The sequence below is a fragment of the Eulemur rufifrons genome, chromosome 29 (assembly GCF_041146395.1).
Source record: "Eulemur rufifrons isolate Redbay chromosome 29, OSU_ERuf_1, whole genome shotgun sequence".
NCBI classification, from domain to species: Eukaryota; Metazoa; Chordata; class Mammalia; order Primates; family Lemuridae; genus Eulemur; species Eulemur rufifrons.
Window position 1 is genome coordinate 64,919,924 of NC_091011.1, and position 22,411 is coordinate 64,942,334.

General features: G+C 35.0%; 1 long non-coding RNA gene across 1 annotated transcript; it reads left to right on the top strand.

The window, feature by feature from the left end:
• The first annotated feature begins 607 nt into the window (after positions 1 to 607).
• On the top strand, positions 608 to 10,075 carry LOC138377285 (uncharacterized). Its single transcript, XR_011231780.1, has 2 exons — positions 608 to 728; positions 9,568 to 10,075. It is a non-coding gene; the product is annotated as an uncharacterized lncRNA (long non-coding RNA).
• The last annotated feature ends 12,336 nt before the right edge of the window (positions 10,076 to 22,411 follow it).

Here is a 22,411-nt window from a genome sequence, read left to right on the forward strand (position 1 = left end):
TGCTAATTGGAAATTATTTCTATATTTTCATTTAAAAAAGTCTCCAAGAGATTCTACCAAAAAGATTTGGTTTATTTGATTCCAGATACTTCATTCATAATAAATGCAAATATTCTAACATTCAGCTATTAAAAATATCCAATTTTTTCCCTCAGAGATGCCACTACAGTTGTGTGTGTGTTTATGTGTGTGTGCGCACGTGCACGCATTTATCACATCAACCTCCACTTACAATTTTTGTTTCTCATTTAGTCCAGCATATCTTTCCCTGACCTTGCTTTCTTCTAAGACTGCCTTGGAGCATTGTTGGTTTTGGCCTCTTTTAACCTGCCCTTGTTCTCTTTGTCTCTTACCCTATACTTTCATGTTTCCCTCTGGTTGCCATTGTTCCCTGCTGCTGCCTGGGCAGTATTTCAGGAGACAATATTTTTGTATCCCCATTCCGTGTCAAAACCAGTGACTCATTTCCTAAAGCCTGTCCTTGCTGCTTAGGTAAACAAGGGTGAAAGTCAAAGTCCCCCTAATATATAAAAGAGGTTAATATTTACCTCATTTAATCCACATGGTTAAAACGCAGATGCTTTCAAAGCATTTTGAGTAATAGTATTAGGGTATTTGAAAACTTTGAAACTCATGGTTTTGTTTAGGTAATCCTTGAAATCACCACCAAATTACTACGGATACGAATGATTGTTTGTTAGAACATGGAAGAAACCTGGATGCTTTTTGTAAGTAGAGAACCTATTTTCACAAATTCTTCCAATAATTCTTCCTCCTGTCACTCACTTTGTGTGGCTTGTCAGGCCTTTTCTACTTCTGAAATTTGTAAGAAATAAAGCACTAAAGGGAGTCAGGCAGAATGTGTTATTGTGCTACTTTCTTTCAAATTCAGACCACCCTAGAGCTTCAGTATTACAATGAACAGATTTTAAAAGCTGACAAGAGACTATTTAGCATAGAAGATAAGTGTCCATCTAGTAAGCTGAATCCAAAGTCATTTTCATGCAGCAAATTTTAGAAATGCAAAATCACCAGTCTTAACCTCTCTAAGTGTTCTTTCACCTGTAAAATGCAGGTAATGCATTTTATTTCACAGAATTGGTCTCAGAAAACTATTAAATACACAGCACAGTGCTTGGAGTCAGTATACTCAGTGTATATTGCTTGTATTCTCTCCTTTCTATTTAATGCATACGCGCACATGCACAAACACACACACACGTAGAAGAGTATCTCCACCAGCATTTACTTAAAGATGTCTATTTCATGTAAACTTAGTGATTTTTCTTATTTCATTTTAATGTATGCTATTGAGAATTTTACCATGCTTTCCTTTTACCTTGAAGGGCAGAATACATATGCTTTTATTTATTGCTATTTTTGCCTATATATTCTTGGTTTCAAAAGAGTTCCTCATTTTTTTAATCCCTTTTGAAAAGTGTGCTTGTGTTTGCATTGCCACGATATGACAATGTGTTCTGGTATGGGTGTGTGGCTACCTAGAGCAGAGGTCGTTTCTCCTGTACCCCAAGACACCACACAGTTATGTCTTTTTGAGGAACTAAACACACTGGTAAGACCCATGAGGGCAGGGGCTTTACCTTGTCACATTGATTGACTTAATTAATTTCTGTTGAGTTCATATTGTTAATTTTTATTCTAGAAATAGCTCATAAGAGGTTGTGGAACAGTGTTTATAAAAGAGAAAGGAATAATAGGACTGCATATCTAATAGAGGATATGCAACTTTTAAAAATGTGTTGACAATTAGCAATACCTTATCACTGAATGGCTCTTAATGTCTGAGTTTTTCCAAGGCTGGTCTGAGATTACATATGTGTGTGTGCATGATGTACACATGAGCATAAGCACGGGCGCGCACACACACACATACCGCATCTCACTGTCTCACCGACCCACTGTTAAGCTGAGGGGACAGGTATTTATATTTATGATTTACTTGGATTCCATTCAGCTTACTTGTTTACTTTTTGTATTGATTATTGCATCTCCTCCTTACCATAATGTTGACACTTGTGCAGTACTGGCAAAATCAGAGCAGATGAGTAGGCTGGACTTCAATTTTCTGGTGATTAACTTTCCTCTGAGCAATTTGAGTTGATATAGACTTTGTTCACTGGGCAGAGAACTGCAGGCTGTTAAAATTGTCGCCTTTGTTTAGTTTTTATCTCATCTCTCTTTTATTTTTTGGCAATTCAATAACTACATTACTATCATTAATAATAGCATCAGCATATGGAGACTTTGGAGATCAAAGTGCCCCGGAGCTTGTGGCTGATCATGAGGTACATGAGCAGCTGGAGCTGAAATACTCCCCGCCCCCCAATGCTCGCGCGCTCTCTCTTTTTTTTCTCTCTCTCTCTCTCTCCTCTCGCTGCCTCCCACGTACGAGATTATAGGCCTGCAGGTTTTCTTGGAGGGTTCGTCTCCGAGCAGACTTCGGAAAGTCTAGAAGTCTAAATAGCGTCTCAGATGCATTCCCCAGCATAATTCCTGGTATCTTAGGATCTTTGCTGTTTCTGTACTGCTCTCTACTCCTTGGGTCCAGCCTGGGCCAGCAGTGCTCAGCCCCTTGGGCCAACCGCCCACTCCAGGTATTTCCACAGTTCCCCAGTCTCACACGGTCCGGCCACCTCCTCTCTTACACTCTCTCTTTTCACTTCCCTTTTGTCTTCTTCCTCTTCCTTAAATGCTGATTCCTGGGTAATCAGTGCTGTTTAGCTACTGCATTTTTTTTTTTTTTTTTGCTTCTGTTGAACATCCAGTTCCCATATTCCAAATGATTTATCAAAATATTTTTCTTAAAAAAAATATTAAAAAATACTTGTTTCCCCTTAAGACAAATGCTTTATCCAGCTCCTAAGATTAGAATTTCATTATATGTCTTTTAAAAAATATTTACCTTTATGGGGAAATGCAGATTTACATTAAAGTTCATTGTGAGGAGAGGATTTAAATTTTGTTTTTCCCCAAAAAGCCAATCTCTCATTCTTCCTCATCAGTGATTGAGTAAATTCCTGAGAAATCACAAAGAGGAAAGTATTTCCTTCTCTCTCTCCATTTACGAATGTCTTATCATGTAACTCTAAGTCAGGACAATATTAAAATACGTTTCAGAGAGTCCAGCACAGATACTGCCTACTTGGAATGGAACCAACAGCCCATCAGAATGGTGCTGCCCACACACCAGCTTTGAGAAAGTTGTCCTCGTGAGTGATGACTTGATATGGTCCCTCTTCTTGATTATCTTTTAAAGTTTTCTTCCTATTCATTCCACACATTTTTAAAAAATTAAATGATCCCTAAATAATATTTTAGTTACCATTTTCTGTGAAATGATTCTATATTACATTTTCTTACTTGATTGTGTGCGTGTGTGTTCTCATGTTTGTGTTTATACGTATCACTGGAGAAATATTTTTAATCACTCAAAATATTAATGGATTCTTTTTGCTTTTTAAGAATTATTTATCTCATCTTCAGATTAGGAGTATTTTCTCTATCTTTCCTATATACGATTATTCTTGCTCTTGTTAAATTTAATTTTTTTTGCAAACATCACTTTATTAATGATGGAAATGGCTGTGAAAAATCTACTACTTTTCATAGATAGTGTTTCTAGTCACAGAAACAGAAATATTGTAGTAATCAGCATATGATCGAGTTCAGAGGCATTTAACATTTCTTTGTGTTAGAACATTCCAATTTCACTGTTTTAGTTATTTTAAAGTATACCCTAACTTATTATTAATCATAGTCACTTTGTTGTGCTATCAAATATTTTTCATTCTATCTAACTATATTTTTACACCCATTAACCATCCCTACTTTATCTCCCGCTCCCAGTTACCCTTCCCAGCCTCTGATAACCATCATTCTACTCTGTCTCCATAAGATCAATTGTTTTTAATATTTAAATTTTGATTAATTTAATAATTAATTATTGCCATTTTAATATTTTCTGTTAACATTAATAGGGGTACATAATAAAAAGAAAAAAAGACTACAAATGTATTTACAGTGCAAAGAAAGTAATCCCAAGATTCATATTCCAAAGAAGCTACAGCAATATATACTCCGACCAAGAAGGTTCGAAAGTACCTCTTACCAGAACTTTCCCTAGTGCATAATCAATGATTTAAATCTTTATGAGTGCAACAGACAAAACAAAGTGTGATTGGTATTTGAATTTACATATTTTTTTTTTGAGATAGGATCTCCCATTGCCCAGGCTAGGGTACAATGACTATTCACAGCCATGCTCATGGCGCACTACAACCTGGCAAGCCATCCTCCTCAGCCTCTGAATGCCAAGTAGCCGGGACTACAGACTTGTGCTGCTGCACCTGGCTAATTTGCATTTCTTTAAGTATGAGTGATTGAACACATTTTACATATGATTAAAACCATTCATATTTCTATTTTTATCTATAATCTCTTCTTGTTCTTCATGTGTTAGTAACCCGTAAATAATTACTACTATGAAAATAAAACACTACAGATAAAACACACAACAGCTTTATATCACCAACACAATCCTATTATTACCTGTCTTCTAACACATGCACATAAATGCACATACACGTACACACATATATATATAACAATAATATTGCTTTTCTGTGTTTTTTGTTTTTCATGTTATTCTTTATAAATTATCCTACAATTTGATTTTTTGCTTATAGCAATATTCTAAAGTTTCATTCATGCATGTTCATGTCTGTACAAATAAAAAGTAGATCTACCTCCAGCTTTTAGTTGTTGCATATTATTCTATTATATAAATATATATTTTCTTTGGCCTTTTTCCTACTGATAGAAATTTAGTTATTTTAAAATTAATATCCTTGTACATGATTCATTGGGCATATATATGATTATTTCTCTGCAGTAAAAAAATACACGGAATTGTTTCATCATACAATGTGCATATTTATAATTTTTAAACACTGCCTGACTGCTTTTAAAAGGTTCTCCACATACTTATCTATATATTCTCAAGCTTTTTGATTTTTGCCAACATGATGAATTAGAGAAATTATTTTATGGTTATTTTAATTTGCATATTGATGTTGCCTAGTTAGGTTGAACAACTTTTTATGTGTTTATTTGTATTTCTTTATAGGCCAATTACTTTTTATTCCTCAAAAGATTTTCTGTTTGTTTGCTTATCTTTAACTTATCTATGAATAATCTATGAATAGATAAATTCTGCATTCAACTTTGTTGTCCTCTAAGTCTATGGTTAATTTCTTTTACACTGCTTATGATGCTTTTTCATACACAAGATTTGCTTAAAATTCTGACATAGCTAAATTTGTCATTATTTTTAGAGTATCGCCCATTGTGTCATATTTTTAAAAAAACCTTTTCTTACCCAATGTCATATAGACATTATCTTATATTTTCCTCTAATACTTTACAGTGTCACTCTTTATCTTTGTTGAGAACATGAATCTATGTGGCAAATATATAAAAAAGTGTCTAAGTATCATTTATTGAATGCTCTGTTCTTTCTCAACTGTTCTTTATTATATTTTCCCCTCCCCCCACCCCCCACCTCTTTATTACATTTTTAATATAATAAATGTCTATACATGTGTATATGATCTATTTGTCTATTATACACAGATGCCATGGTACTTCAATTGTTAAAGTTTTATGATACATTTTGTCCTATGATTTCTTTCTTTCAGAAAGCTGTAATATTACCATTTCAACATATAATATGCATAAAAATATTATGATGATATTTTATATTCCTTTTCCAGCTTTAATGGGGTATAATTGACAAATAAAAGTTGCATGTATTTACAGTGTACAACCTGATATTTTGATATGCGTATACATTGTGAGATGATTACCACAATCAATCTAATTAGTATATCCATTACCTCATGTAATTATCTCCTTTTTCTGTGGTGAGAACATTTAAGATCTACTTTCTTAGAAATTTCCAAGTACACAGTATGTTCCAAGAACACTAGCTATAGCCACCCTGCTGTACAATAGATCTCCAGAACTTATTCATCAATTGAAATTTTGTATCCTTTTTAAGAAAGTTATATAATAAAGAATTTTATGTTATATTCAAGGAAATTTTTTTTACCTATATCGGCTACATATGCTATATCTATACATATTTATAATATTGTCATTTTTCATTGTTTCCTTTTCTATTTTCTATTTCATTGACTTGACGAAAGCCTCTCTGTTATGTGACCTGTTTAGAATTGCTATCCTAGTTCTCTAAGATGAAAATAATCCAATTCTTTAGAAGGCAGAGTTGCTCTAACTGGAAGTAAGAAAAAAAATCCAGGTAAAATGGGTTTAATTTCAGTTTTAGTAAAACATTGTCATTGTTTTCATAGGGTTTTTTTTTTCCTTGTGGCTTTAAGATGTTGTGAATTATGCAATTTGTATACCATTAAATTTAGCCAAATGAGGGTAGACTGATACAACCAAAATCATACAGCCAAATGACAAATAATTCCTTTTGGACAATCTGATGGCCGTCTTAATAGAACAGGTAAATTTAATGAAATATCTTTCTCTGTCTTTAATAACTTAAAGATGATTTTACTTCAGGAGTACTAATACTTTATATTCAAAATACTTTTTCTCTTAGCATTGCTGTTAAGGAGAAATCATGGGTCAGATTGTTTTATTATTTTATTTTCTCTTGCAGATTACCCTTTCAAAAAAAAAGTTATTTTAAGATATGTGTTGCATTCTTTCCTAGATCATTAATTCAAACATTCCCCTATAATGACTGCTTTATTGATTTTGTGTATTCATTCATTCCTTCATAATTCATAGTATATTTAATTGATTATTGTTCTTCCCAGCTTATCTCTAACAGTTTGTATTTCCTGTCTCATATCTGGAATCAACAATTTTTTCAACAGGCCCTGGTTTCGTTTAGTAGGAAATGATATTTAGCAACAGATCTGAGCGCTTGTGTGCTCATTGCTACTGTGGTATTTTTGTTTCTAGCCCAATTCAGAAGACAGCTAAGAGGTATATCCATCTATTAATTTGTCTGTCTATCTATCTACATATCATCATCATAATTACCGTCATCTCTCAAAACTATAAACCAGGAGCTCATACTGACTTCTCCAATTCTAATTCAATACCCAAAGTTCATTGAGGACATTCCCTTTTCCATACTGTAACTCCCTTCTCTAGTTATAAAAATCCTGGCTCTCATTATTCTCAGTATTTTAAACTTATTTGTTCCTACAAACTACACACAAGATGTATTTTCAAAATTGCTAACTTATACCATTAAGGAAATAAATATTCTACCTGGAGCGCAATATACGTTTACAGTGTTCTCTATCTTTAGATTGAGCATATATGCTCAAATGAGTGAGTTCAAAAACTACTTGTGCTAGTTCTTCTTCCCTGTTCACCATGGTTATATTATCAATTTGGAATTTGTTTAGATTCACATGTTTCTGTTAGCATTCCATTCTGAATTCTTTTTGTTGTTGTTATTTATTTCCTCATCTTGATAGTTTTCTTATTTACCTAAAGTATGTAGAATGCACCATGGTTCCCAACATCAAGAAGGTGCACGATGGAAAGTGCCAGTCTGCCACCAACCCATTCACATCACCCTGGCCGTTAACCAACCTCATTATCTTCTGGTTTATCCCTTGTATTTCTTTTTACGATAGATAAGTGGATGCATGAATATTTTCTTATTTGCCCCATTTATTTCTTATACAAAAGTTAGCACAATATGTAAACAGTTTTGTACTATTAAAAAATGATTTAACAGTGTAACAGTATAACCTGGGTATCTCTCCTTATCAGTTCATAGAGATTTTCCTCATTCTTCTTAATAGCTGCATAGGACTCCGTTGTCCTTCTGGTTATTCAACCTATCTCCCCAGTATGGGCTTTTAGGTCATCCCTAAAAGTTTGCAAATATAAATAAGCTGCAATGCATTATTTTGTGCAAATGTATTTTCTTATTGTCAAGGTGAATCATTGGAGTAAATTCTTAGAAAATAAATTGCTGGATCAAAAGATATTGTCAAATTCCCTTTCATAAAAGTTGAATCAAGTTGTATTCCTATAAGCAATGTGTGAGAAGTCTCCTTTACCCATAACCTCACCAACAGAGCATATTTTCAAATTTGTTTTTTGATTTTGATTTTGCTTTTTGTCAGTCTTGGTGGAGAAACACTAAAACTCAGTGTGATTTAATTTGTAGTTGTTTTATTATAAGTGAAGTTGCATATATTTTCTTATGTTTACAGGCAACATTAATAACTCTTTCTTAAAATTAAATGTTAATGTCATTTATCCGTTTTTTCTATAGTACCTTTGTGCTTTTCCCTTCAACTTTCTCACAAACACACCCACAATTAATGTTTTATCAGCTCTTTGGGCATCCCTTAGGCCAGTCAACTTGACAGGTAAAATTAACTGTTGTGCTTATTTCTTATACCACCTCAAGTTTCTAAATTCTTTTAGTATTATTACATATAGATATACAATGTAATGATATTGGGAATTTTATTTATATATATTCAATTCAAACTAACATTCTTCAAATAGAAAATTGGTGGGGAGCATGTTAAAAAGTCTACAACATACAGAGGGAAATGTGTTGAGGAAATTTTCTTTTACCTTATACTAGTAACAATCTAGAAATTTGTTTTATAGCACATTTATGTAATTACACTTCACAGCTATTTCATTTTTGGCCAGTGTTCAGGTAATAAAGACTTTTTGCTTTTTATGGGTCCAGAGACCCATTTTCAAAATGGAATCCACTTTTTCAAATGAAGAGTTCTTTTAAAATGAAATTGCAGAAAAGTATAGAAATTTGGAACACAGGAAACAAACTCATAAAGTCCCATTTTATTTAGGAAGCTCTACGTTTTATTTTCAATGTCTCTTTCTTTCCTCTAAATAAAAGGAAATAATTTACAATACCCAATTTAATGTAATGTACTAAGTGGCCAAGTGTCACAGAGAATACTCTACATCATAAAAAAGTAAGTGCACAGTAATTGTCCTTGGAATTTGGAAGTGAAATGCATCATAACAAAGCAAAATTCATTATCCTTTCCACAGTCTTGATAATGTTAATGTGTCTCAATTGTGTTTAAACCATAAGTAAAGCACAATTTTGCAGGGTTAACATCCTTAAGTTTGACTAAATGATTCAGGGAATAAAACAGCTTGAATTTAATTAAACAATTTGTTTGAATTACACAATGTAATATAACAGTGATTTTTTTTTAAATCAGCTAAAAGTTTGTTTTGACATTGATAGAAAAACTAATCTAAGTATAAAACAAAAACAAATAAGTAAGATGAAAGCAAAAATAAAAAAGGATTAAAAAGAAAGGATAATACCAGATAAAGTATGTTATCCAGATATCATACGTAGGTATTTTCCCTTTTCAACTTTTTGGGACTTCACAAGTCTAATCTTATTTATGTAACCAAAAGTGCTACTAACATTATATAATGTATCCTTTTCTTATTTTGTTGTCTCAGATAATTTTTCATATTTTCCAGTCTTGAAATCCAGTAAGTCTACTATCAAGGTAAAATAAAATAAAGATAATTTTATCAACACTACATATGGAAGAGAGTACTTGGAGGTGTCTGTACCAAGGCATGGAAAATGAATATTTCCTCACTGTCCTGAAGAGAGATGAAGTCCTTGTCAATAAGCTTCAAACAATGTGAAGATGTTTGAGAAGCTTGGTCATTGGCCAGGAGTGGTGGCTCACACCTGTAATCCTAGTACTTTGGGAGGCTGAGATAGGAGGGTCGCTTGAGACCAGGAGTTGGAGACCAGCCTGAGCAACATAGTGAGACCCCATCTCTATAAAGAATACAAAAATTACCCAGGCATGATAGCATGCACCTTCTTACTCAGGAGGCTGAGGAAAGAGCATTACTTGAGCCCAGGAGTTTGAGGTTGCATGAATTATGATAACACTACCACACTTTAGCCCTGGCAGAACAAGACTCTGTCTAAAAAAAAAAAAAAAAGAAGAAGAAGAAAAAAAAAATGAAAGTTGGTCATTAAAATTTGCTGTGGTTAGTATTTTAAAGCTCATCCATTTAGAGCCACTTAAGTGACAGTATAAGAACTGTAAAAATAATCAATGATGAAACGTTGTGATTGTGCTATAGATCATTGGTTTGATGACATTTTTAAAAAAACCTAAATCCCACTTTAAAAAGTTTCATTGAGGTCTCTTTTCTCCAAAATACTTTGCTACAAAGTTACTGAGTTTATTTCAGTCCACTGTCTTCAATTCCCTCTCTTTCTTCCTGTGTATTCTCTCTGCTAGTAGAGTGTCAGGTACCCCAAAATATAGTTTATAGGGATTGCAGAGGAAAAATTTTGTCTAGTGGTGTACTTCCCATTGAATTTAGAAATGTAATAATAACTAAAATGTGGAGAAGTTTCTCCTTTACATTTACTTTGATATTTTTTGAACATATTTTATTCTGAAGCCATTAGGAATCATATTGCATTGTATTTCAGGTGTTGTGCTTTATAAAAATGTTAAATTTTGTTGTAATTCCTGTAGTATATAGTAAAGTACAACAGATGCTACTGAGTAAGATAGTTGCTCCCTGTGATAGAGGCTCACTGGGTAAGTTAGCAAACCGTAGGACCCATGGTATGGCCTTTTCATGTATCCCTCAGTGAAACAATTGTGCTTTCTTTTTTATAAAATGTGTGAATATGAAATGTGATGACTTCTGTTGAATTATCATAAATTGCATTCCATATTCTGTTGGCCTCAGGCAAACTAGGTGATTTCCAAGTCCATTTTATCCCTCTCTACACTAATGTGAAAATAATGGTATTTCATATGGGTATTGTGAGGTTTAGTTCAAATTTCTGTGAAGTTTTATATACAACTTGATAAAATTATTCATGGGAGTTCTGCTTGTTTATATTACTGAACAGTTATCCCAATAGATAAAGAAAATTAGGACATCATAGTTCACATAGAAAACCTTGGTTTTAGAAAAAAAAAATAATTTTGAATCTGAAGTTAGAAGTCCTAGAGTGGAGTCCTTGTGACCCTGGAAAAGCCCTAGAACCTCCCTGAGCAAGTCTGACAACTACCTGCAACCTCAGTATTTCTTTTGTAAAGTTGGTAAAATAGCATTGACCTCACATGCTTTCTATAAATGATAAATGTGGCAGTGCTTGTAAATTAAATATTTTGAGGGGCTGTTAAGATGTTGAAACAATGGAAAGCTCCCAGAAGTGGGGAATATGAAGGAGTCTAGCCCCAAAGAGGATGGTGTGATGAGTTGGCTGGGATGCATCTTTATGGGCTCTGAGGAGAATTGATCCTGCAATCAGTAATCTGATACACAAGAAAATGAGAAAGGTTAAGAGTGTAAGCTGCTGTCATCAACCACAGAAATTGTGTAGAACCTGGCAACTCTAAGTGCAACTCATAATCCTCAGCAAGAAGTAGGGGCTTGTTATAAATGCAGAATTTCAGCCCCCACCCCAGAAATACTGAATCAGAATCTGCGTTCTAACAAGATGCCCAAGAGATTCACGAATACATTAAAGTTTCAGAAATACTGTATTTGACCTCATGATGTAGCCTAGGAATGCCTGCTCTTGATATAAACCTTTGAAATTAATAACAACCAAATGTATGTAGGACTAGGGCAATGAGGCCTGGTAGTGTTTTGGAATTTTATTCTCCCTTCTCCTGTTATTAGAGCCTTCTGTTGACAAATCTCCCCAAGCACAGGCTCATCTACTAGCCCCTATACCTAGTGACCAGTGTATCTAGATAACTAAGTCAGTTTCAGGATCTAGGTTCTTTACAAAAACAGGGATCTTATATGAGACTTATAATTGGCCCTAATGCCTGTTTTTTTTTTTCTTTTTAATATTCTTATGAAGGAAAACTAGATACCTCCTTCATTACTTTACAACAACCCAAAAAATCACTAAAGAGTCTCAGAGGGGAGCATTGGAGATTCCTGCCAAGCTAGGGTATATTTTTAGAGCATAAGAAGCTTATAAAATACAAATTCCTAGGCCCCAAAACCCCAAAGATTGATTCTCCAGGAATCTGCATTTTAAGAATAGATTATATTTTATTATTTTATAGATAAGTTCATTGTATCCAGCTTTATTCAACCATGTAACTTGGCCTATCTAAAAATTGACTGAATAGATTGGCCAATGAATACCCTGTTTCATTTCATTCTTTATAAGAAATTTACCTCCTTGTGTGCATGTATTAGGGACTAATGCTTAGGATAGTGTTTTTCATTGAGGCCTGTGGACCACTTGCTTCAGAAGCACCTGGCATGCTTGTTAAATTTCACCTTCCTTGGTCATATCCAACAAACCAGAATTGCTGGATGTGTTATGCATTGTTTCCGTTTCCCCAGGACTGTCTAATACACAGCCAACTCTGGAAACTATGTATCGAACGTTTTAGTTCTTAACCCTACTTGCATATTAGAATCACTTAAAGATCTTTTCAAATATACTCCTCCTGGGCCCCAAACCCAGCACTTCTGATTTATTTGATATAAGCAGTGGGAATGAGCAACCATCAGCGTTAAATATTCTAATCAGGGCTCTGGTTAACATAATCTGCAACTGGTGATCAAAAAATTAGTTTTTGGATTGTGTGGAGGGAAGGGTCAAGATGGCGGATGAGAAAAACCGCCAGCCAGAGTGTCTGGGCAAGAAAGATAGATTTTAAAAGAAAGTGAAAAAAATAAACAGGCAGACAAAACATAGATCAGATGAGGGTCGGAAGGAAGGGTGCCTGAAACTACAGGAGACTCCACAGGAAAAAGTTGCGGAGGAGAACTGGAAGGAGAAAGGCCCCCGAGAGGCTTGGAGACCAGCAACAAGGGTACGTGGAGCAGTTAAATTTCCCCTCTCTTGCATCTTAGACTGCTAGTGGGCTCCTGAGTGGTTGGAGAGACCGGCTAACATCAGCCCAGAAACGGCTGCCGCCAGTGAGCAGTGAGTCTCTTGCAGACAGAGCAGCAGGCTCACAGCTCCCTCAGGGCACCTCCCAGCCTGCAGACCCCAGCCGATAGGCAGGTGCCATATTGCTTCATTCTCTCCTTCCCCTTCCCTACCCGCAGCTGCAGAGAGAGACAATTTAGCCACCACCTGGAGGCATCTGCAGGGAATGGGACCTTTACTTTTGGGGCCCTGCAATGGACTGAGGGGTATTCGGACTGTGAGCTCCCTACCTGCCAGCCCTCCCAGGTGCTCTTGCCTGGTGACTCCAGCAAAGCGGGGCAAATCCCAAGGCAGAGAGACATTGATCCAGCTTGAGCACTCCATGGGTGACTGGAGACCAGCACTCTTCTCCCTGGCAGAGTCAGGAATTGATCTCTGGGGCCAGGGGGACAGGCCTGCAGACCAGATCCTGTATACCCTGGTCTGGATCGCATTGCCTGGGGGCACAGAAGGGATCTTTGTGAATGAGTCTACTGAGATGTATGTGCCCTCAGGGGCAATTCAACATGCATGAGAGGCAACTCTCCTCCAACGGCAGGGCCGCACTCCCAGCTCAGGCTGCGATCCTGAGGAGGCATCACAGCCACCCCTGGCATCAGAGCCAGGGGTGATCCGCTAGCATGAGGTCCTGCCTGCTGGCAGAGGCCCAGGAGAAACTGCAGAACAGGGCAGGGTGGAAAGGAGGGAGCCCTGCTCCACACTGCAGGTCTCAGACAGGGCCACTCCCAAAGCAGACTTTTCAGTTGAGTGGGGTCATTCCGGCCCCTCCCTGGCAGCTTTGTCCAGAAGCAGAGAACAGACCTTTGACTGCTGCTAACAGGATTTGTACAGCTTGAGGGCCAGCTCACCCAACCCAGCTCTGCCCAGCCTCACTCCCCCACCTACCCCCAGTGAGGTGGAGAATAAGGACACACATAGAAATCCCAGGGCCCAACCCACCACCTGAGGCACTACAGTGCCTCTCCAGAGGAACAAGAGCTGTTTACAGGACCTAAAAACAGCACTGCAGTTGCTCCTCACAGCAAGCACCGCCTACTGACAGGGAAGTCATTGTGCACACCCTTTTACTGCATCTACTGACTCATCATACAGGATGTGGTCGAATGTCACCCACACAAACCCCCTACTGGCTCAGAGACTAAACTGGCCTTGTCATTATCCAAACACTATTTGAGGATATAATAGAGGAAAATTTCCCATGCCTTGCTAAAACTCTAGATATACAGGTACAAGAAGCTCAAAGGACTCCTGGGAGATTTATTGCAAACAGGAAGACGCCATGACACACAGTCACCAGACTGACCAAAATAACATCAAACAACCCTATCAAAAAGTGGGCAAAGGACATGAACAGAAACTTTTCTAAAGAAGATAGACTAATGGCCAAAAAACATATAAGAAAATGATCCAACATCTCTAATCATCAGGGAAATGCAAATCAAAACCACAATGAGATAGCACTTATCCCCAGTGAGAATGGCCTTTATCAAAAAGTCCCAGAACAATAAATGTTGGCGTGGATGCAGAGAGATAGGAACACTCATACACTGCTGGTGGGACTGCAAACCAGTACAACCTCTGTGAAAAGTAATGTGTAGATACTTCAAAGAGCTACAAGTAGAACTACCATTTGATCCAACAATCCCATTACTGGGCATCTCCCCAAAAGAACAAAAGACATTCTATAAAAAAGACATCTGCACTAGAATGTGTACAGCAGCACAATTCACAATTGCAAAGATGTGGAAACAACCCAAGTGTCCATCAGTACATGAGTGGATTAATAAAATGTGGTATATGTATACCATGCAGTACTACTCAGCCACAAAAAACAATGATGATCTAGCACCTTTTGTATTTTCCTGGATAGAGCTGGAGCCCATTCTACTATGTAAAGAATCACAAGAATGGAAAAACAAGCACCACATGTACTCACCATCAAATTGGTATTAACCGATCAACACTTAAGTACACATATAATAACAACATTCATCAGGTTCAGGCAAATGGGAAGGGGTAGGAGAGGATGGTTATATACACACCTAATGGATGTGGTGTGCACTGTCTGGGGGATGGACACACTTGAAGCTCTGAGTTGGATGGGGCAAAGGCAATATACATAACCTAAACATTTGTACCCCCATAATATGCTGAAATTAAAAAAAAATTAAAGTATTTTTCTTTCATGAAAAATATCCAGGTCAACATGGTCCTCTGGTCCTCTGCCATCCTAAGTAACAGCATCTTCTATACCTGAAACTCTTTTCTGATGTTTCAAACAGCCCCACCTCCTTCCAAGCCAAATAAATTCTATCACTATATAGTAATTGTGCACAAGTGAAGAAATGTCCATCTTCATATCAGAAGCAGAACAATTCCCAAGTATATTCTCAAATACCTTGCTTTTGGATTCATTACCCTTACCCCCTGTTCCTTGCCTTGACAACCCTGTTACTGTATTTTAGGGAAATGGAGAACATTCCAAGCAGAAGAAATGGCGCATCAACTGTAGTCTTCAGCAAAATGTCATAAGTGACTTCTTTTAATTCCTAAAGGTCATGAATAATAGTAGGAATATGTGAAATTCTTATTGTGTTTCTCTTTTTGCCATGTTAGCAGTCATATCACGTAGCTTCTTTGTCAAAAGAAAACACAATTTTCATTATGATTAGAAGAGATATACTTTCGTGGATAGCTATCATATTAAAAAACTATGTATAAATCACAACAATCTTAATAAAGGCCCTACTGGAGTTTGACATTAAAGGGAACTCTGTAGCTAACCCTTTTGTAAATTAAATGGAAATTGGCTTCTATTTTTTCAAATACAAGTTTTAGTATATTGTGTTGGTTTACAGGGATAGTGTACATTTATTTGACCCTAATAAATTTACATAATGTATTAGCCAATAGGGATCTTAGAAATACTGTAGCATTCATTTACTTTTTCACTTGTGGGAAAATAAATATCATACCATTTTTACCCTTTGTAGTTAGAGGAACATTCAAAATTAAAATTCAAATGTTCTGACTTCTGGTTGGTATTCTTGCCCCCTCCCATACCTCACGTTGTCTTTGAAAGGATAAATGGAATGAAGTATAGGAATTTGAACATTTAGATTCATATCATGAAATCAGGTTTTTAAAGGGTATGATTGATTTTTAAGGTGCAAAAGATCACTAATGCATGAGCATTTAAATATCTAAATTGAATGTAATAATACTTTTTATTGAAGACTTAAAATGGCCTGTGCTTTTAATGTTAATAGTTTTCAAACATCTACCAGTAGGTAGGCCAATTAATTTAGAATACTTAGCACTGTCATTTAAATAATGTGGAAGTTGGATGTGCTTCTTATCTTTTCCCCCCTTTATTTTAAGAAATTATCTAAGTAGTAGTTTGTATCTGATAAATTTTCCTAATCACAGATTGCTTTTTTAGTGCAGTTTGCAAATAGAACAGGATTTGAAGCTAAGTTCAACTTATAAAATAAAATCTATGGTCAAGAATACATAGCAAGGTTTGTTAGGAAGCAACTGGATTGGGGCTTGACAAATTGCCTAAACTCTGTTATCCTCATTTCCTAGTTGTAAAATGAGGTTTATAATAACTACTTCATTGCATGTGTTGTTGGGATTTTATTAGGTACCTCCTTAAAGCCCCAAAAGAGGATGAAACACACAAAAGTTTGGGGTTTTAGGATATGTTAGATTTTTCCTTTCTTCTCCCATTCCTTTTTAAAAGACATTTTGGGTAAACTTAAAATATTTACGTTTTCAAAATCCCATTCAAATTGTCAAAGGAAACTGTTGTGGGTAATTGCTTTTGAGATATTTTTTGAAGAAAGAAAAAAACAAGACATCACCTTGATTAGTCTGGGCAGGGAAGGATATTACAGGAAGGTTTTATGGGGATTATATTTAATTCTATATGAAATTTCATCAATGATAAACATTTAATCCTGATATTCTACATTTAAGTAAGTAAACCTTAATTGAAATAAAGACAACACTTCTAAGGAAAGGTTAAGCGCTTTCTCATGGAAGTTGGACTTTTATGATAAATCAGGTACGCGGATTGAGATTCTGATTCAGAATACTGGATGTGAAAAGTGGGACAATGTTATGGATGTTAGTGGACCAAATGTTGACATCAGAGCAGGTCGAAACTCAAAAAGAAGACAATATACTGAGAGAGACAGTTAGTCTAGAGCCCATTCAATATCCACTAAAAGAAACCCCCTAAAGATTATTGCCTCATTGATCCTAGTAGACTATTGTTTTACTTTTGCCACATTTGCATATTTAACCTAGTTTTTCCATTATTTTTGAGGCACACATTTAGTTAGTGAGTAAACCTAGCTACCTGCCCAGCAACTGAACCGCCACATAACATTTTTGTTCTATATGCATTATTTGATATGCTATAGTACCTAGGTTGCAATTTTAAAACAAAACAAATAAAAACAATATTTCACTTTTGAAAAAGTACACGCAAAATAAATACAACTGGCATTGATACTGAGAATATAAAACCAAAAACTCTAAAAATCTCTTAGCCAGACAATATGTATGATGGTAAATGTTCACTAATTTTGAGATTTGCAAAGATATACCTTATTTAAGCCAAAATTCTAATATGGAAAGAAAGGATGAGCGAAGTGGTTACGATGGCTAAAGTGCCCTTTCCTTTTCCTTTGACAGTATCATGCACAGAAGATGCATCAGGACAGTAACTCAAGGTTGTGGGCTGGAGGAGGCATTGTAGCTGCCGATTGTATAAATCTGGCTCAGGAACAGAAGCTTTATATATTTGTACGAATCCTGTTCCTGGACATATACAAGCAAGTAGTTCCTCGATAATTTTAGTTACATTACAAGTCAAATGTAGTGGCTTTTCTTTGTTCTGAAACGTAGTTTTAAATGTTCTGTCTTGGGAAACTGAGTATCTGCTAACCTTACAAATAATGAGCCTCTTTTTCATGTTGCTTCACATTTGATTGAACTGAATTAGATACAACAGTTTTTAAAATTAATTTAATCCAGGTGGACTTTCCTTGAGATTTGGCTCAATTGAGATAAGGGTGACAGAAATATGAGAAGAGAAGATGTGTTTTTTGAAACTACACTTATGCAAATCACTAGTTGATGACAGCCACATAGACAATCTTGTAAGGCCATAACTGGAAGATTCTATGCAATAAAAATAGCTACCAGAAAGTGTCACCTCTCTAGGAATGTTATTTTGAATTGGAAACCTTATTCCCTGTGTTATGATAAGCTAAGAATGGCATCAAGAATAAAGGGACCTTCTATCTGTGTGTGTGTGTATGAGAGAGAGAGAGAGATTCTTAACAAAAATTGAAGTGATTTCATGGCTATCAACACTATAAAAATTTCAGTTATGGGTGATTACAGTGATCAAAGAAACATTTTAAAATGCAGAGGGATTCTTGATGTCAAAAATGTACACTAGTTGGGCTGGTTATAAAGTCTTCTAGTATAAAATTTGAATATATAAGCTTAAAAAGACAATAAAAAGGATGAATTTATAGACAAGAAACTTTGTTCAGAATAAACCAAGAGTTCTTTAGGAATTTTAGTTTCTGATTAAATCATAAAAGCCAAATCTACACTTGGTTTCAAATACTAACTAATTTATCATTACTAGCATCATCAAAAATCTTGATTGATTTGGTGTAATGAAAAGAGAACAAAGACAGGAGAACTGAATTCCTTTCTGGACTCTGCTGTAAACATTAGGTACATTATTTTCTTTTATTTTCCTTAAGTTCCTTATCTATAAAATGGGCCTGATGCAAACCTTATAAATTAAAGAAATTATTTGGGGGTAAATAAGCCCAAATAATTGTAAATTCTTTGAGGGGAAAAATACACTGGGAAATATGTGTTTTTTGGTTGTTTTCTTTTTTACTATTTTATTCCTCAATCCTGAGGTGTCCTTACTGATTCTGTTCTGTAACAACAAATACTATGGTGGCCCACCTTTTTTACAAAAAGAATTTATTTCAAATTATTTATAAAATTAATATATGATTTTAAAAATCTTTGAAAACACACAGAAAATAGAAAAGTTAAAATCCATAGACATTGATCTTTGTATAGAAGACAGTAAATCTTTTCATACTCTTCATTCCAGGCTATTTTTCTCTCTTCATTTTTTAAACATATTATGTTTTTTTTACTCTACCATTTTCTTTCTTTTTAGCAGCTCATTTCACAGAAACACACACACATATACAAACACACACACCCACCCCTATTTATCTAAAATGACAATTCTGTTGTGAACATAATTTAAAACATGAAATTAATATTTATGTGACAATAGTAGAATTTACTTAATTATTCCACTGTTAAAATTTTAGGTAATTTTTAAAGTATTTTTTTACAAGCAATATGTCCACTACTTACTCGTTCATGTTTATCTGCTCTGTAATAGAATTCTAGATGTGAGATTTCCAGGTTGTGAATTCTAGACATGAGACAGTAGGTTAAAAAATATGTGAATTTTTGAGAATTTTAATGACTATTGACAGCTGCTTTTAACAAAATGCTCGTAGGGTTCATTGACTGTGCCTCCACGTCTTTAGGGAGTGCCTGCCTCACCACACATTTACGAACATTCACTTAGGCATTTGCAGTAATTGCTGCTATGGTGTTAGTTCCTTGATTATTAGTGAAGATATATATGCTGCCTAATTTGTGAATTCTTTCTTTGGAGCCTCTGCCTACTTATCTTTTATATTTACTACAAATAGAATTTTTCTCTTTGTCCGTTGCTCATTTGAAAACTTTTAAAAATTAATAAAAATTGCTATTAGAGATACAATTGTGGTATTCACATTCATAACATATGGTGCCTGTTCCTAAATTTCATGGAAGACATTCTTTCCAAGGACACGGAAGGGAGCAGAGCTTGGTGGCCTGGTCCCCCGGGGGTTGCCTAGTGCCGTTTAACTTAAAATCTCTTTTCAGAATGCAAAGCAACGAAGTTACGCACTTTTTTAATATTGATCTACCCTCCTAAACATTGCAGTTGGCCAGAACTGCTTTCTGTCTCCAGTTTTATTATCCACTTATTTACTTATGTATTTGTTTGTCTGGTATTTCCTTATTTCCTTGTTTATTAATCATTAAGTAATAAAGGCTTTGTGGACAGTTTATTTCCTGTTGACAGTAGCTTAAAGAGATGTCAAAAATCAGGTTTACATAGACTTCAGTTTTACCTCAGTTTCCAATATAGTTTTCATAGTCAATTGAGCATAATCAGGTGTGTTTTAATATAGATTTGATAGTTAATGGCATATAAGTAGGGGTATTTTTCATGAAAGCTTAACGGGTAGATTCTTTGTGGATTTTAAAATGTTGTACCTACCCACAGTTATTTTGTAACATTTTATCAAATGTTTATAAAATGTTGTAGCATTTTATCAAAGCAATATGCTGCAATTCTAGGGCACGGTTTTTCCTCACTAAAGGGTTTTCTAAAAATTAAGACACACTGACCTTATTTTATCCACTACTTTTTAAATCAATAGTCCAAATTATCAGAAGTAACAGTTTTAGATGCCATTTCCAGCCAGATCATTATAGAAATTGAGAAAATATAGAAAATTAAAAACTAACTTGAAAGAAAAAGGAAGATCCTTAAACAATCTCTTTTGATACTTTGTTGTAATTCCTTTAATTCTTTTTACACTGTATATATTAATCATTCCCTTTTTTGAACAAAATGGTTGCTTCAAATTTCTAGATGCTTATGCAATAAATTTTCTTTCAGTTTTTTTTTTAATTTTAAAGGAAATCCTTCTAAATATACCATAAACCTCTTTGACTTCTTGAACTGAAAATAGAAAATATTGTTGTATCTTTGGTTCCTAAATCTGTATCATTACCGTGAACATAAGTACTCCCCTGTGGGAGTTGAGATATGTACACTGGCTTGGCTTTCACATGAGGGGACAATTTGTTCCTAAGGATGTTTGTGTATATGTGTTTGGGTTTAAACACTGAAATATCATCTATATGGTCACATAGATTTCTCCTAAATGACATCATTTTGTTCACATCAATCTATATCCAAATATTTATTTCTAGTCCTCTGGCTAGTAGGAATCTGGGGTTAATTAGCCATAAATTGATGTTCCCAATCTCTAAAATCTTTTTATACACAGAAAAAAAAAAGTTTCTTATCTACTTCTGCTTTACTTAATAAGTATATAGTCAGTTGTGGTTTCTGACTATGAGCAAATGCACCACTCCCATCTTCAGATAATGCAGGTCATTATTCTTCTTGGTGCCAAATTTAATCAGATAATCTGAGCTTTGCTTTTCAGAGATGACATATTACATTAGCTATAGGACATTAACAGGAAAAACAACACAACTGTAGACTGAAATGCCTCTGATAACTCGATTTTCAAATGTATTATGTCAATCAATAATGCCAAGAGGATGTTACAGCTCTGTGGCTGTTTTATATGAGCTGCTGGAGGAAAGACAGAGGACATTTTTAAATCAATAAAGCATTTGATAGTAATGACAATGTGAGAAAGTTAATTCTGGTAAACATTTAATGATATTCTCTTTGGAATGCTTGTTTTGGGGTATCTGGAGATTTTCTTACTTTTAAGTTAAATCCAACTGTGATTCATTCTCATACAACATGGAGCTGGATACGATTTTTATTCTTTGAAAAACTCCAGGGTCAGTGACATAAAAGTCTGAGCATTTCACAAATAATTATACACATTTGGTAAAACCAATTCTCACTTAGTTTAGTGTTAAGAAGGAAAGTATTGCTCTGGGCACATCGAATGACCTTTCCACTGTAGACAAGGATGACTACGCCGTGTGCAGGATGTAATTGGATAAAAGAATTCAAACTCTTGAACTCCTCTGATTATGACCCTGTTTTATAGGTTCTAAGTTTGTAGCTGCTGCCTCAACAAAATGCATGCTTTCTCAGTTAGGTGGTTAATGGCGTGAACTCACGGCATAGATACCCTGGAGTTTTGTTTGTTTTTTCTTTTTTCTTTTTGTTTTTGAATACTTTTGCTCTGTGACTTTTCAAAAGTTTAATTTATTTAAACTTAAATAAATTTAAGTTTAAATTTATTTGATACAACATTAATTCTGTAGCAATGGTAAAGCCTTACCTTCTTTACATACTATCTACATTTCTCAAGTATAATTAATAAAAGTGAGCAATTAAGGACAATTTTCCAATTTCTTATATTGTCATCTTGAAAAGCTACTTATAGAGGAATGCCAACTTAGGCAGAAGAAGATATGATATTATAAAATTGCCATTTTGCAATCACCATAATGATAATTGTTTAGACT